Consider the following 16,264-nt stretch of genomic DNA (forward strand, 5'->3'; position numbering starts at 1 on the left):
CAAAACAGAAATAAAGAGAACAAAATTAAAATAAAATGTAGCACATTTGTCATTCCATTCTTATTTTATTGCATTTTTGATATCACTCAGCTCAGGTGCAACTGGAATATTTTCTACAATGGGTAAAAATAGCGATAATGTTATGCTGTTCAAATTAAACATTATTATTCTTTTTAATATAAAGTAAAAAAAATTATATTTAAATATACAATTAATAAACCAAGTTGAGATTCTTCAGAGAAAAGGACCTTTAGAGGCATATTATCATACCTGCACATCAGACAATGATATAAATGCAGATCTTAACTGTATAAAAATCAGAACCTCAAGAAGCAAGCAAAGAGATATGTAGTGGAAGAAATTTAAGATCATAGCTTTGCTCCTTGATCAAATACTACGTGCATATAGGATGCAAGATTACTAGAAAAATTATGCAGCTTTCCATTCATTTCAAGTGACGCTTTTTTAAAGAATGTGTGCCTTCCTATTTACATCATGAATTGTTTTAATAACAAAAATAAAAGAGTTTATGTGTAAAGTAGAACTAAACCTTTAAGATGTGTGACCTTTATATAAAGGAGTCAATCCTTTTGACAGGATTGCAGTGGCATAGAGTATAAAACACAATAAAACATCAAAGAGAAAAAGCAATCTGGCATACTCTGTGACAAAAAGTGGCAAAGTCTATGAAAACATTTAAAACTTTCAAAAAAATATGTAAGCGCATAGAGTATAAAACACAATAAAACATCAAAGAGAAAAAGCAATCTGGCATACTCTGTGACTGAGTCTATGAAAACATTTAAAACTTTCAAAAAAATATGTAAGAGGAAAGACAAACAGTGTTGGATTTTTAAACCGAGAAACTTGCAGATGAATTTGCAGTTGGGGTTGAAAGGCAGGGAGGGGGATAGGGAATGACTGGGAGGAGACTGGAATGACATTGTGTGCTGATTCTAAGACAAGATCTCTAAAAATAATAGGTGTGAATAGTTGTACAAGGATTTCAGACCACAACAATAAATAATTCATTTCAGAACTTTTGAAACACATGAAGGGAAATCAATAAGCAAGAATTCCTTAAGATCTGACTATATAAATTAAGGCTTTTATTTTATTTAGAATGACTATATTCTCACTCATAACCTAAAGCACTTACTTTGTGTTACATATATATTTATCACATTCATCAAGGGTAGAAAAAAATGTGAAATACAACCGCCATACAGATGCTACGCAGTGATTAAATTTAATTTCACATTCTCCGCAGCAGTTGACTGACACGTTTTTTTAAAAGTCTTTGGGTGTTTACGTCCCTTTCTCTTTTAAAATGATTGCAAATAGCAACGCACTGTCATATATAGCAACCTAGAATGTGACAAGTATTCCGGGATAACAGCTATCAGACAAGTAAAAGCTATGAACAAGTAAAAATAAATGCTTCAAGGACCATACAAATGTGAAATCTTTTATTCTGATGTGTTTTCTCTATGTGCTAGTAATACAAATATAAAGTATAAGAAGTTATTTATGGGTGATATAAAATATAAAATGTAATTTATGCCTATTACACCAACAATATCTCCTAACCTGTTTAAAAACATGACTATGTATTTTGCGATAGTTGATGTCAGATTACTTTAGTCCTTCATTAAGAACTGGCCAAGCAAAATCTCATTAATTAATGACAAGCAAAATCTTGCCTTTGTGGATCAAAGATGAATACTTCCTAAAACAAATTGTTTTAAATTAAGGTATATCTTACAAACAGCAAAGTACAAAAATATAGTATGTATAGTTTGATAAATTTTCACTTATTTATACACATCCTAACATCCTAAAATGGATGTTAGGTAAGGATGCATCTTGTGGCATAATCCTTCAGCTTTTCAAAAGTGAGGGGAAATTTAACTCTCAGAAAAGTGTCACAAGTTCAAGAATTTTCTGTGTATGTTTTGGTATATGGAATAGTATCCAGCCATAAAAAGGAAGGAAATCCTGCCATTTGTAAAACATGGATAAACCTTGAGGGCATTTATACTAAGTGGAATAAGTAAGTCAGAGAAGAACAAATGACACGTCATCTCACTTACATGTGGAATATAAAAAAGTTGAACTCACAGGAGAGAGTAGAATGATAGTTGCCAGGGGCTGCAGGGAGGGGGAATAGGCAGACGTTGGTCAAAGGGTACAAACTTTTGGCTGTGAAATGAATAAGATCTGGGATTTAATGTATAGTACAGTGACTATAGTTAACAACTATACTGTATTATATACCTGAAATGTATTAAAAGAGTGGACCTTAAATGTTCTCACAACAACAAAGAAGATAACCAGGGTGATGGATAGGTTAAAGGTTAATTACCTGGTTTGTGGTAGTGATTTCACCAGGTGTACATATGGCCAAACATCATATTGTACAAGGTAAATATACGTAATTTTTCATCAATTAAACCACAATAAAGCAGGGAAAAAAGTCAAAGAACATTTTTTCCTGAAATATACACATGATGCATTTTAAGAAATGTGTGACATAATAAAAATGATGAAAACTTGGTTTTTAGAGAGACATCATTCTGAGAAAATATCACAATCATCAAGTAATGAAGCATATCTGAAAACTTAAGTCATGGTATGATCAGATATATACTAGATGACTTTTAGAGTCACTTGTCTATAGAATGAGTGTGATTGACTATTATCATTTCAAAATGTTATATCATGCACATAAAAGCCTAATTAATTATTGTTATACTGGAATTACTTTCAATAATTTATATCAATCCATAGCAGCAAAAATGCTTTGATGTTATCATTTATGAGCACATTTTTCAAGGAATACCTTTTGTGACAGTAAATTTGTATGCAAAAGTTTTACTTGCTAATTAAAACTTTAATGTTAAATTTTACAAAAATCTTTGATGTTACCTTGACAACGTGGGCCATTTGCACACTAGCAGTAAAATAATAAAGGAGAATCAAGAAACAGCTGCAAATTGGATGCCTAAAAATAAAATCAAATAAAATAGCAAACTCAGACTTCGACCCTGTGATTTTCTTATACAGTACAAGGATTTGTATTTTATTATTTGGCTTCACAGCAGACAGAAATGTTTAAATAACCTATGGCTTTCATTGCAAAGCAAATTCCTCCTGTATGAAAACAAATAATTTAAAAAGAATTTATTATGAATCAATGGAACAACATTCCCCCTAGTTCATTCCACTTGTTATTGCGCCTTCTTTAAAAGTGCCAAAGAAGAGATTTAAATTTATCACTGCTCATTAAACCTGTAAAAGCCAGTGTTAATTAGATGTCAACCTCTTTTACTCACTTACATGCTTGCTGATTTAAAAGCAACCTGGGGAATATGAAGAATATTTACAATATTTACTGGCTTATAGAGAAATAAAATATGGGTCCTAGTCCCATTAAACCACAGACATTCAGCAAGCAGTAAAAAAAGCAATCACTTTTTTAAAGGACAGCATGAAGACACTTTTCTTTGTTTAATTGAAGGTTATGAGCTTAAACCATCAAGATGTACGAGAAAAGTGAATGGGCAGTCCTTTGAAATGTAGGAGTGAAGAATATTACATAAAAGTGTATGTTAGCACTCATAGTCTTTGTTCATATTAGTTTAAGATAACAGAAATCTCAGATTACAATACACACACATACAACATTTGAATATGTAAGTAGAAAAAATTCTAAGTGTTCAATATCTCAAAAGTCTATTGTCCTCCATAAAGACTCATTAATACTTTACTTCCTAAATCTGTAGTTTTACAAATGTACCTGTCTATATATAGGAAACAAAACAGGTACCATATAATTGTTTTGACAACCATGAAAAAAAAGGATCAGAAAACTACTCCATCATGTCGACTTGTACTCATGAAGAATTTTATTCATTTAAAATTATTTTGGGGCCGGCCCGGTGGCGCACTGCTACAGTGCGCCGCTTGGGAGCGTGGCGGCGCTCCTGCCGAGGGTTCGGATCCCACATACAGACCGGTTCCCGCTCACTGGCTGAGCGAGGTGCGGGCGCAGCACCAAGGGTTGTGATCCCGTTGCCGGTCCCGGTCCGGTACGGGCGCGACACTGAGGGTTGCGATCCGTTGCCGGACATGAAGAAAGACAAAAAGGAAAAAAAAAAATATTTTGAATGATAGAAGTAGTTCACATTCATTCCGGACTCTACCACAGACTTAAACTTGATAACATCAGGCTTTTAACATTTATTTAACATACAATAAATCTATGAAGCAGATGGAAATTAGATAAGGAGGAGACAAAAGACTGTAGTTAACTAGAATTTGCACTGAAAGTCATTAAAATGTTTACATTTCTTTTTAAAAATTTTATTGATGCATCATGTAAGTACAGCAAATCAAATAAATCATGAGCCTACAGCTTGACGAATGTTCACAAACTGAACAGACTCGTGTAACTAGCATTGGGATTAAGAAACAGGACATTACCCAAACCCCAAAGTCCATCTGGCACTTTCAGCCAATAGCTGCCACACCCAAATGTAATTCCTAGCCTGACTTTCAATGCTATGTTTTATTTTTGAATGTTTTACAGTTGACCCAGGAATCTATAATTAATGATGATTTACTACATGTTAGCAAATGACTAGAAGAGAGTAGACCAAATGTGCACATCACAAAGAAATGAATAAGTTTTGCAACAATGAATATGCCCATTACCCTGAATAGATACACATTGTACACAGATATTGAAATATAACTCTGTACCCCATAAACATGTACAATCAATATGTTGCCATAAAAGTTAAACACACACACACACACACACACAAAGCTTACACTATGTAAAATTTTGTGCATGGCCTTTTTCTATCGATATTATGATTATTTACTTTGGTAGATCTATTTTATAGTTAATGGGCATTTTGGTAATGTTTGGTTGGCAGCTACTTAGAATAATACTCATGGACAAGAATAGTCTTGTTCATTCATGTCTTGGGGGAAAATGTGTATACATTTTTTAAAAATCTAGAGATTGGAATGGGATTCCTAGGTCATAGGATAGACATATTCTTAGTTGAAATATACACACACAATGGTTTTCCCAGTGGTTATACCAAATTATGGCCATACCAGATATGAATAAGAAGAGAAGTTGTTCCTTATCCTTGCCAATGTTTGGTACCTTTAAAAAAATTCTAATAGTTGCCTAGTGGGATTAATTTACATTTCCTTGAAAACTAACAAAGTACATTTTCATGTGTTTTTTGGTCATTTGGGTATTCTCTTTGGAAAATACAATTGTCAATTTTTCCATTTGACAGTCTGCCCTCTTCTTACTGATTTTTTGGCATTTTTTATATATTCTGGATACAGATCTGGGTATTCTCTTTGGAAAATACAATTGTCAATTTTTCCATTTGACAGTCTGCCCTCTTCTTATTGATTTTTTGGCATTCTTTATATATTCTGGATACAGATCTTTTGTATATAATATGAATAATATTTTCTTATACTCTGAGGCTTGATTTATCATTCTCTTAATGATATCTTCTGATGTCACAAATAATTTTTCTTTGTAGAGTTTAACATTTGTTTTTTTAATGGTTAATGATTTCAGTTTTAAGAAATGATTGCTTTTCCAAAATAAAAATGCTCTCCTATATTTTAAAAAGTATTGTTTTGTTTTAATATTTAGATTTACTTGATGTTTATAATCCATCTGGAATTTATTTTTGTGTATGGTGTGAAGTAGAGCTCAATATTTATTTTTCCTATATATCCAGTAGAGACAAGGACTCCTTGTTACAGTGACATTTTTGTCATAAATCAGTAGTCTATATGTGTTTTGGTCTGTTTCTGGATTCTGTTTGTTACTTTGGTCTTTTTGCCTATCTTGTGACACTGTTTAGCTTACGTTGGCATCGTTTTTAAGGTAACTGTTCATTTTGTTGGCAACCACTTCCATGAACATACATGCATATAAACCAAGAAAATAAATCTTCATAGAGTACTTTGGATATAAGTTAGCAGCTTTCATGTAATTGTAATCACTATAACAATCATTTTCAGGTTAATGCACATAAAAATATAATAAATGTATGAAATATCTAGTGACTACTGTCTCTAAAATCCACTAGCAGAAGATTGGAAAATAGAAATTAAAAGATAATTCACAATAGCATATTAAATAATATTTTGTTCATATATAGAGCAAATGATCAACATAAATAGGAAGAAAATTGACATATACAGAACAAGTGTGTTTAAAATGAGTAGCATGTTCAAAGCACAATTAAACTTGCACACTCCAAGAAGACAATGGAATTTTGCAGCTTCACAAGCTTATGATGTATTTTCATATAATCATTCTAAATACATAAATGGTCAACGGTATTAAAATAATTTGTAATTCAAGAATAACAACAAATGAATAATTTACTATTCATACATCTTATTTTGTCAATTAAGATTCCACTGAGTTGAGATGCAGACTACAGTATAGATCTTTGTAGATCAAATGTAAAAATAAGGAATGGTTTAGTCCTTAAAACCAACTCTGAAAAAAACAAAAAAGCGAACAAAAAATAATTACACATGTACTCAGGGTATTAATTTAGAATACTTAATATTTTTTGAAAAAATTTGGTTAAAAAACAATCAGGAACGTAATCACCTCTTACCCCAGATGCTGTAAGAAGAATTAGAGAAAAATTGAGGAGTTAAATGGATGATTTCTCTCTCTTTCTCTTCCTCTCCTTATTTTTCTTTTTACCTTTTTCTTCCTTTTAACCAAAGACTGTTGAACGAATTTAGACAAAATGCTTAACATCATAGTACTTTCTACCTGTGGTGTATATTAATGCATACACTGCTAAAGAAAATGCTACATGTAGATATCATACACTGACAGAAAGACCTAAAGGAGGGCATACCATTCGAAAAAACAAAATCTGGTCATATGCCACCGTCCATCTTTGTTTCCTTCCAATCTCATGAAAGAGTATTGGAGTTTTCACCTTATCTCCTTCCATTCCTTTGCTTGATTGATCCCATCTCCTTTTGTAGTCTCCCAATTCTTTCACACACCTCTAAAGCCTATCTTGGTCTAAATTCAGCAGCTTTCTCACTTCATGCCACCTTACAGGCACACAGACAAATAGCAAAGACCTACAATTTTCTACATAACAATTTCTTTCATTTATTATGTTTCTCATTTCTGTTATCCTCTGTTTTCTTTTCACTCAAGTTTATTGGATAAATATCTCCTCCTCCAAACCTACCCTCTTGCTACGTAATTACTATTGTTTCTTTGGATACTCAAACATCTTTTTTCTCAAGGGAATCTTTTTGTAGTCCTTTTGAAGGATATGTGTGCGTGTGTGTGTGTGTGTGTGTGTGTGTGTGTGTAATGTGCAGTGTAGAATATATACTAGGGTGCTTCAAAAAGTTCGTGGGAAGATTAATATTATATTTTAATTCTATTTTTCCACCAACTTTTAAAAGTACCCTCGTAAATATATCATATGTCTAAATATAATATTATACATGAGCTATGAGATTTATATATCTTATACCACACACAACACAAATAAATCATACTAAAAAAGTGTTTTCATGATAGAATTAATAGATAATATTTAATACTTATGTTAATAAATCAAATCAATTCCAAGAGTCTAACCTAGGTGCTTGTTTTTTTTTTTTTTTTTTTTTTTGACCGGTAAGGGGATCGCAACCCTTGGCTCTATGTCATCTGCACCACGCTCAGCCATTGAGCGCAGCGGCCATCCCTATATAGGATCCAAACCCGCGGCCTTGGCGCTGCCAGCACTGCACTCACCCAAGTGAGCCACAGGGCCGGCCCCTAAGGTGCTTGTTCATAATGCAGAATCTTTTAAAATTGTTTGCACTAGAAGTTAGAGCCAATATAACTCGCCAAATAGGCTGAGCACTTAAGTAATACTTAATAAGGATATATTCCAGGAAAGTATCTTACTGAATTTATGGTAGAGTCTTGTGAAAGTTGCAATGAGTTACAAATCAAGAGAACTTAATTTTTGTCCTAGATTTCCTCCTTATTCCTACATGAGCATAAGCATATCTTAAAATTCCTCTGAGTCCTATATCAAACCAACCCAATAGTTGCTGTTTACCTGTTTTCAATGACTCGTGATTGTCAAATTAGAAAGTATCTCAAAATAATTTTCAGAATTTCATTTTATATAAAACATCAGTTACTTTATGTATACTAATAACACAACTTTACAGTAAGATCTAAAAATATAAAAAAAATTTTCAAGCAGTGCAGTCACAGTGAAGTTACAGGTTAAAGTATTACCCTAATTTGGCTTAAAAACTAGAAAAAGTCTCATCTGTCCTATTTAGCTATATTGTAAAAATATATGTACAATATTCAGTATTTCTCATACTCATTACATTATACTATATCAGTCCCATCCTTTCTTTGCCCCATTATTTAAAAAAGCTCTATATCTACAAATAATTATGAAACAATAACATAAAAATATTTCAACTGGTTGATGAAAAGAGTGTGCACGATATTCTCTTCAATTTTCTTCATGTTTTGCTTTTGGGATTGCTTATCAATTCCAATCATTTTGAAAAAAAATATTTTTAACCTGAAGTTATGGTCAAAACAAAATTCTCACTTCTCCAATTCTGATAACATTATATAATAGATAACTTCATTTAAAAAAATTCTTATAACTCTGTAAGTATTCTCCTGCTTGAGTAGTTTAAGATATTCCTCTCTACTTATCTGAAAGACATAAAATATTTGATACTAAGTACCAATGTGAGCATTCTCACATTCAGCATAAAAAACTACATTCTCAAGAGAAATGGTACATGAAGGCATTATAAAACAAGAAAATACAAATTATCCAGATGTTTTGAACTAAGTTAATTCATAAAACTAACAGAGTTAAGTGAAAATATATACATCAGTAGAAAAATAAATATCCCATATGTGTTGGATATGTTGATTGATTTTTTACATCAATTTTTAATGTCTTCTAGGTCCTCCCGTATAGAATGAGGATTGGAAAATTCAAAATTATATTTGCTAGATGACTTTACAGCTGGGGCTCTAGAATGCAAATTATATTCAATAAATAAACTCAGGAATTCTGGAACTAGAATTTTTTCTGCTGTGCTTTTGGCTAGTAAGTGATGTCAAAAAAACAAGAGTATTTAGAAGCAGGTGCAGCTAATAGAATCAATATTTCTATGCCTCCCGTCCTCATTCAGATGCCCAGAGGAACAGTGTGTACAGAAACAGTGGCAGCATCAGCAGCTCCCTACCTCTAGATAATAGGGCTTTTGTGCGCTCTTTCTATCAGACATACTGGCAGCCCTCCCTTGACTTTCAGTCTTCCAGAATTTGCAACAATTTTCTAAGCACTTAATCCCCTGCATTAAATACCATGATATCTAACATGCCTATACATTTTCTGTTTCTTGTCCTGAAGCCTCGAGTGATAGCCCAGCAGGATCATAAAAGCATTTAAAAATTGCACAGCTCCAGAAACACCTGGAGAAGTGTGAATGCTACAAATGTCACATTTGGAATGGTAAAAACTCAAAATGGAAGAGTAGGTTTGAGCAAGTTTTGATTCCACAAAAAGAACACTCATCTGAATTTCTACTACTTTTCTGAAGAAGTTATGAACCAGAATTCATTTATAAGGTATGTAATATGATAAAGTGGGAAAGAATTAGACATCTTCTTATAAAGATGAACATTTTTGTAGAAGAATTAGAAGTGTATTGTCTTTTGTGAAGTGTGCTCTGGTGTTCTAGGTGGAAAGAAAAGAAATTAGAGTTCTTTTTACTTTTTCTTTTGTTATCTTTTCATAGTAGTTTTATTAAGTTTATATCCCATAAAAGGAGCAATAGATGCACGATGACTTTTCCATTACATGTATTTATAGACATCTGTTTAAAAAGATACCTAATGCCACTAAATAGGAAAATCTGTCTAAGCTCTGCTTTTATTTTAGTACATAACTAGATTAGCCTAGTTGCTATCTTTTTGACTAACCTATAATTTGCAGTGGTAATGTGTCCCAAAACAAAATGGAAAGGAAGCATCTTGAAAAAAAAAGTGATTCAAGGTTAGTAAAAATATCGTATAAAAGGATATTTTAGTATGTAATTATAAAATAGAAATTATTTAGAAAAAGGGATCTAAATGATAGTCCTTATCTTCTGTATAGTGAGTAGTTAAATAGCAATAGCTTGACAAAAATAAGTGAACAAATCTAAAAGTGCATAAATTACTGTCACTTATTAGATTATATACATTCATCTTTCAAAAACTTAGATAATTGGTTCTGTTACATCTGAAACCATATCAACATAGTAATAACTGCCAGTATTTTCTCACTCCTACATTTCAAACTGGGAAATATTTTCAAGACATTCTCACTGTTTTCACAATATATGAATAACAAATCATTATATAGAGAATTGTTAATGCTTATCATTTAAAAATATCTTTATTATTTTACTTATTTCATATAATAGCGAAAGTCACATTCAACAATGCAGCATGTTAGATGTAGCAGAATTTCATAAGGGTTTACATTTGTGTGTGTGTATACATATACATAAAATGTTTTACATATTTTAATACATGAAAGCCCCAAACACTTTTCAACAATATTTAAACTTGTTTTAGCACCACTATAATCATAAAGGAAAATTGTGACAGTCATTGCCAAAATATCATGCTTTATTACTGTCTAACAATCTATGGTCTAGACACATTTATTTTGTTAATAGCTATTTATGCTAATCTTATAATAAAAAAATAGTACATTTGAAAAACAATTAGTTTCAGTTCTGAGTAAGATACAGTATGCATATTTCACTTTGTCCTACTGAATTAAATTATAAAATCTGAACAGAATGCATGGAGCAGTAATTTGAAGACTCTAAAAAGTAAATACAAGCAGGTAAGTTGGAGAAGACTAAAATGCAAAGTACCTACAAACCTGAGAGTGAGTTTATCATTCATTTCCCATCTGCTCTCCTCAGCCTGAATGCAACGTGCCCCAGAACCTGGAAGAGGGATCCAGGAACACGCAGAAGGAGTTCCAGGAGCCTTTTATTTCTTCTTGTTATGGAGCAGAAATGGGAATTCGTAATTCTCAGAGATTTTGTTGTTTCAAGTTACATCTATTAATATTGCCTATCTCTTACACAGCTGTTGTATCTGTTATTATCTTTAACAGGCTTGTCTTTTATTAATGCTAAAGACATAAGTTGTTTATTCACCAACCTTACAGCATTGAACTATTCTGAAATTTTCTGTGTTTGTACTTTATTAGTGAATTTTATACCTTCAAATGTTTTTTTTTTTTTTTTTTTTTTTTTTTTTTTACACATTAGCATCTTCTTTCAGACTGACGAACTCTCTTTAGCATTTCTTGGAAGGCAGGTCTAGTGCTGATGAATTCCCTTAGCATTTGTTTATCTAGGAAAGTCCTTATTTCTACTTCCTATTAGAAGGTTAGTTTTGCTGGACACAGAATTCTTGATCAACAGTTTTTTCCTTCAGCACTTGGATTATATCATCCCATTCTCTCCTGGACTGAATGGTTTCTGTTAAGAAATCTGCGGAAAGCCATACTGGGGCTCCTTTGAGTATTATGTGTACCTTTTCCCTCTTGCTGCTTTCCTTTGGTTTTTGATACTTGGATTATGATGGCCCTTGGGGAATTCCTTTTTGAGTTGAATTTGATTGATTGATGACATCTGAGCTTCCTGTAGCTGAATGCTGTCAACTTTCTCCATGCGTGGAAAATTTTCAGTCCTCTTGTTATGGAAAGAACTTGGCGAGGAAATAATTCCAGTCACTCAGAGAGATGGTGAGTCAGGAAGTTTATTACCCTCGTGGGTCAGGAATACAGGTGGGACCCAGGTGGACTCTTGTTCTGAAATCCTGGGACCCTGCGTGTAGGGAGAGCTGTGGTTTTATATTTCTCTTGAGCAGGCATACAAGCCTTTTATTGGCTCTGCCTGTATTCAGGCAGAGTTACAGAAACTAGGGTCTTATTTAAGCAACTTTACAGAAGCAGGAAGTGTGGTTAGTTGAGTTCTGTAAGTTTCAATTTCTAAATATATATCGGGGGCAAGCAGTTTCTCGGAACTCAGGTGGCTTAAACAAGCAGGCAACTTTCTTTGAAACAGGCAGGCATCAGGATTACAGAAGCCAAAAAGGCAAACAACTGTCTATGCATTAAACCAACTGTCAGGGGTTTTTTGCAAATAAGCACATTCCAGCTGCAAGGTTACATAAAGGGCCTTAGCTAAAAATCTCATTTTTTGTGGCCTTAATACTCTGATTGGGTAATTTTGTATGTTCTGTCTTTGAGCTCACTTATTATTTCCTCTGTTTGATAAAGTCTGTTGTGTGAGCTTTCCATCAGATTTTCCAGTTCAGATAAGGTGTTATTTACTTCCGCAATTTCTATTCTTTTATTCTGTTTTTGGTCCAGTTTCTTGTACTGATCCTTGATTGTTTTCCAAATCTCATATAATTTTCTCTGTATTTTTTTTTCTGACTCCCTGGCCCTCTTTAAATTAATTATTTTAAATTCTCTGTCAGACTATTCATAAATCCACCAATCTTCTGAATTTATTGCTGTAGTTTTACTGGTTTCTTTTGGTGGTGTCATGTTTTTCTGTTTTTTTCCTCGGGTGAAGAAATTCCCTATTTTGTTGTCTTTTACTTTCTGTTTTTTTTTTAATAATTTCAAAATTTATTTTAATATTTTAGTTTTTTTTAATTGTATCCTAATCCCTAAGCAATCCCATGGCCCACAAGAGCTAAACCCTGAGAGGAGGGGACCTTCCTCCCTAATCCATGAAGTGCTATTTTTTTTTTTTCCTTGTCTCTTTCTGTCCTCTTGCTCTTGTCCCCAAAAGAGGGCACAGTGACACAAATGCATAACAGCATGGGTTTAACTAAACCTTAGTTTCTGGCTGAAGAAATAACAGGGGGATTCCTTGAATAACAGAAGGTGCCAGAGAGAGCACAAAGAGGGAGGAACTTAGGAAAGTGACCTCATAGAGAATTTAGGAAATTCAGGGGCTCACCTCCAGCTATGTATCTGACCTTAATGAGATATCAAAGACATGGAGAATTGAACTAACAGGCAGACTATTGCCCAGGTCCCAGACTGGCCACTGGCTGGTGGACATGCTAAACAGATCCAAATAACACTGCAAAGCCTTGAAGGCTAAACTCGCAGTAGGACTACAGCCCACAGAAGATAGGTTGGTTTTTGTGGCCTGAAACAGCTGTCTGCTAAAACAAATATGTCAACATTTTTATAGGATTTAAATATTAAAACAGAATATTCGAAAATCTAGTATATAATCTAAAATCATTTGGTATAATAAAAACCAGAAACATTTTAACTCATATGAAAAAGACAATCAACAGATGTTAACACCAAGGTAACAAAGATGTTTGAATTATCGAAAAAAATAAATAAATAAAATAAAACTATTATATAAATACTCCAACAAGCAATCATTAAAACTTTGAAAGTAGAACAATAGAGGGGTCAATCAAAGAAACAGAAAACAAGAAGAACAACCAACAGAAATTTTAGAACTAAAAAATACAATAACCCAAATATAAAACTTACCAGATGAGCTAAATAGTAGAATGTAGGTGATAGGGGAAAGAGTCAGTGAATCTGAACACAGAACTGTAAAAACTATCCAGTCTCAATACAACAAAAAAAAAGTAATAATAAAAAATCCTTATGGACCACAGATCAATTAAAATCCTCATGAATGCTAATGGAATATTAAATATATTTTATAATATATATGATTTTTAATATTTAAAATTTTTACTCATTCCAAACATTTCACAATCATTTGTGACTATATATAACATAGTTAAAAATGTTTTAGAATGTCACAAATTTTCAGAAATGCCACAAACTCAAATTAATATAATAATTTTTCTTCAATATCACAGAGGAGGCACTATATTATTTAATTGATAATTCTAGTGACTGTGGTCATTAGACGTGTGATGTTGGATGGTGTCTAGTATGCTGTGTGGAAAGTTAGACTCTGATTACAAAAGATTAGTTAATTATCAATCTGATAGTAAAATAGCTATAGCACCATTTATTAAGTAAGTTCTACTGTCTTGGTCCAGCATTGCATTATTTCACTGAGTAGGCAAAAGTTTTTCATCCATCCACGCATAGTTGCAAGCAAAAATGATATACTTTAAACTCTGATATATTAACATGGAGAAGTTTAATTTATGATAGTCTTTTTCTCATGCACACATGCACACACACATCTGTGTGTGCACTCAAAGATTCTCGAATGAAACACAGGGAAAGAACAGATAGACATATATCCAATTAATTGTTAAAGATACCCTTTGTTTTTAACGTGAAATGCTTACTTAAAAACATAAACTACACCAAAATGCAAGAGGTCTATTTTTGTACCAAAAATTATAGTGATTAGTTTTGTCAATGACAATATGCAAATGCAAGCAAAGAGAGTCGCAAAGAAAATGAGTACAGAAATGTCGTGCACGCTACAGAAGTATGGAAAAAGGCTAAGTAAGCAAATTGAAGTTGTGAAGCTACCACTCTGCTGGAGGAGGTAACATTTCAGCATAGAGGACAAGTTAGACTTCCCTGGAAAAGCAGGTGAAATAGGTATTTTAAGTCAGAGAGATCTTTACTTCATCCCACATGATCTGAGACATGTATTTATTATGTATTTGTATATTATGCATATATGTACTTGCTTGTTTACTGGAACTTTGTTACATGAAAGAAAAAATATGGCTGCATATTTCTTGAAGTTCCTGACACAGATAATTTTAGGACCTTCAGAATTAAGTATCCCAATTTAAATATTCTATGCTGCAGAAACCCCAAATTGCTTATATTGTTACTTATATACATATGTATGTTAGGTAGGTCATGGAGAAAATACAAAGGAATGGGAGTATTTGTTTATAAAGAAGTATGTAAATCACATTATATTATTTTCTTCTTTCACGCTTACCCACTCAAGAGTGCACAGTGGAGTTTTCCAGAAACTGCACAATGTATGATGTCACAACAAACTGAAAGCACAAGCAGGTATGAAAATTCAGGTGGCTTCTATTAAGACACACATTATAGATTTTTCAAAGTTTCATAAAATATTTATTATATGTCAACATAAAATTAGCTTATTCTCATTTTTAAGATTGTAACAAATCTCTGAGTGCAAAAAGTTTGAAAACCACTGGCCTAGGGCCGGCAACACAACTGTAGAGATTACTATACTTTTTGAAAGTAAAGTTTCTACTGTATATTAAAAAGTAGTTTTCTATAATAAAATGTATTACAGCTAGNTCTCGGAACTCAGGTGGCTTAAACAAGCAGGCAACTTTCTTTGAAACAGGCAGGCATCAGGGTTACAAAAGCCCAAAATGCAAACAACTGTCTAGCCATTAAACCAACTGTCAGGGCTTTTCTGCAAATAAACACATTCCAGCTGCAAGGTTACATAAAGGGCCTTAGCTAAAAATCTACTTTTTGGTGGCCTTAATACTCTGATTGGGTAATTTCGTATGTTCTGTCTTTGAGCTCACTTATTATTTCCTCTGTTTGATAAAGTCTGTTGTGTGAGCTTTCCATCAGGTTTTCCCGTTCAGATAAGGTCTTATTTACTTCGGCAATTTCTATTCTTTTATTCTGTTTCTTGTCCAGTTTCTTGTACTGATTGTTTTCCAAATCTCATATAATTTTCTCTGTATTTGTTTTTCTGACTCCCTGGCCCTCTTTAAATTAATTATCTTAAATTCTCTGTCAGACTTTTCATAAATCCACTAATCTTCTGAATTTATTGCTGTAGGTTTACTGGTTTCTTTTGGTGGTGTCATGTTTTTCTGTTTTTTTCCTCGGTTGAAGAAATTCCCTATTTTGTTATCTTTTTCTTTCTGTTTTTTTAAAAAAATAATTTCAAATTTATTTTCATATTTTATTTTTTTATTGTATCCTAGTCCCTAAGCAATCCCATGACCCACAAGAGCTAAACCCTGAGAGGAGGGGACCTTCGTCCCTAATCCATGAAGTGCTATTTTTTTTTTTTTCTTACCTCTTTCTGTCCTCTTGCTCTTGTCCCCAGAAGAGGGTGCAGTGACACAAATGTGTAACAGCATGGGTTTAACTAAACCTTAGTTTCTGGCTGAAGAAAT

The 16,264-nt window shown here is 32.8% G+C and overlaps 1 long non-coding RNA gene across 1 annotated transcript; it reads left to right on the top strand.

Moving 5' to 3' along the window:
• Nucleotides 1-9,659: 9,659 nt before the first annotated feature.
• Nucleotides 9,660-11,225, top strand: LOC103603690. The gene is made up of 2 exons (XR_551644.1): nucleotides 9,660-9,709; nucleotides 11,062-11,225. It is a non-coding gene; the product is annotated as an uncharacterized LOC103603690 (long non-coding RNA).
• Nucleotides 11,226-16,264: the final 5,039 nt, after the last annotated feature.

This window comes from Galeopterus variegatus, unplaced genomic scaffold (genome assembly GCF_000696425.1).
Source record: "Galeopterus variegatus unplaced genomic scaffold, G_variegatus-3.0.2 Scaffold4751, whole genome shotgun sequence".
Taxonomy (NCBI): domain Eukaryota; kingdom Metazoa; phylum Chordata; class Mammalia; order Dermoptera; family Cynocephalidae; genus Galeopterus; species Galeopterus variegatus.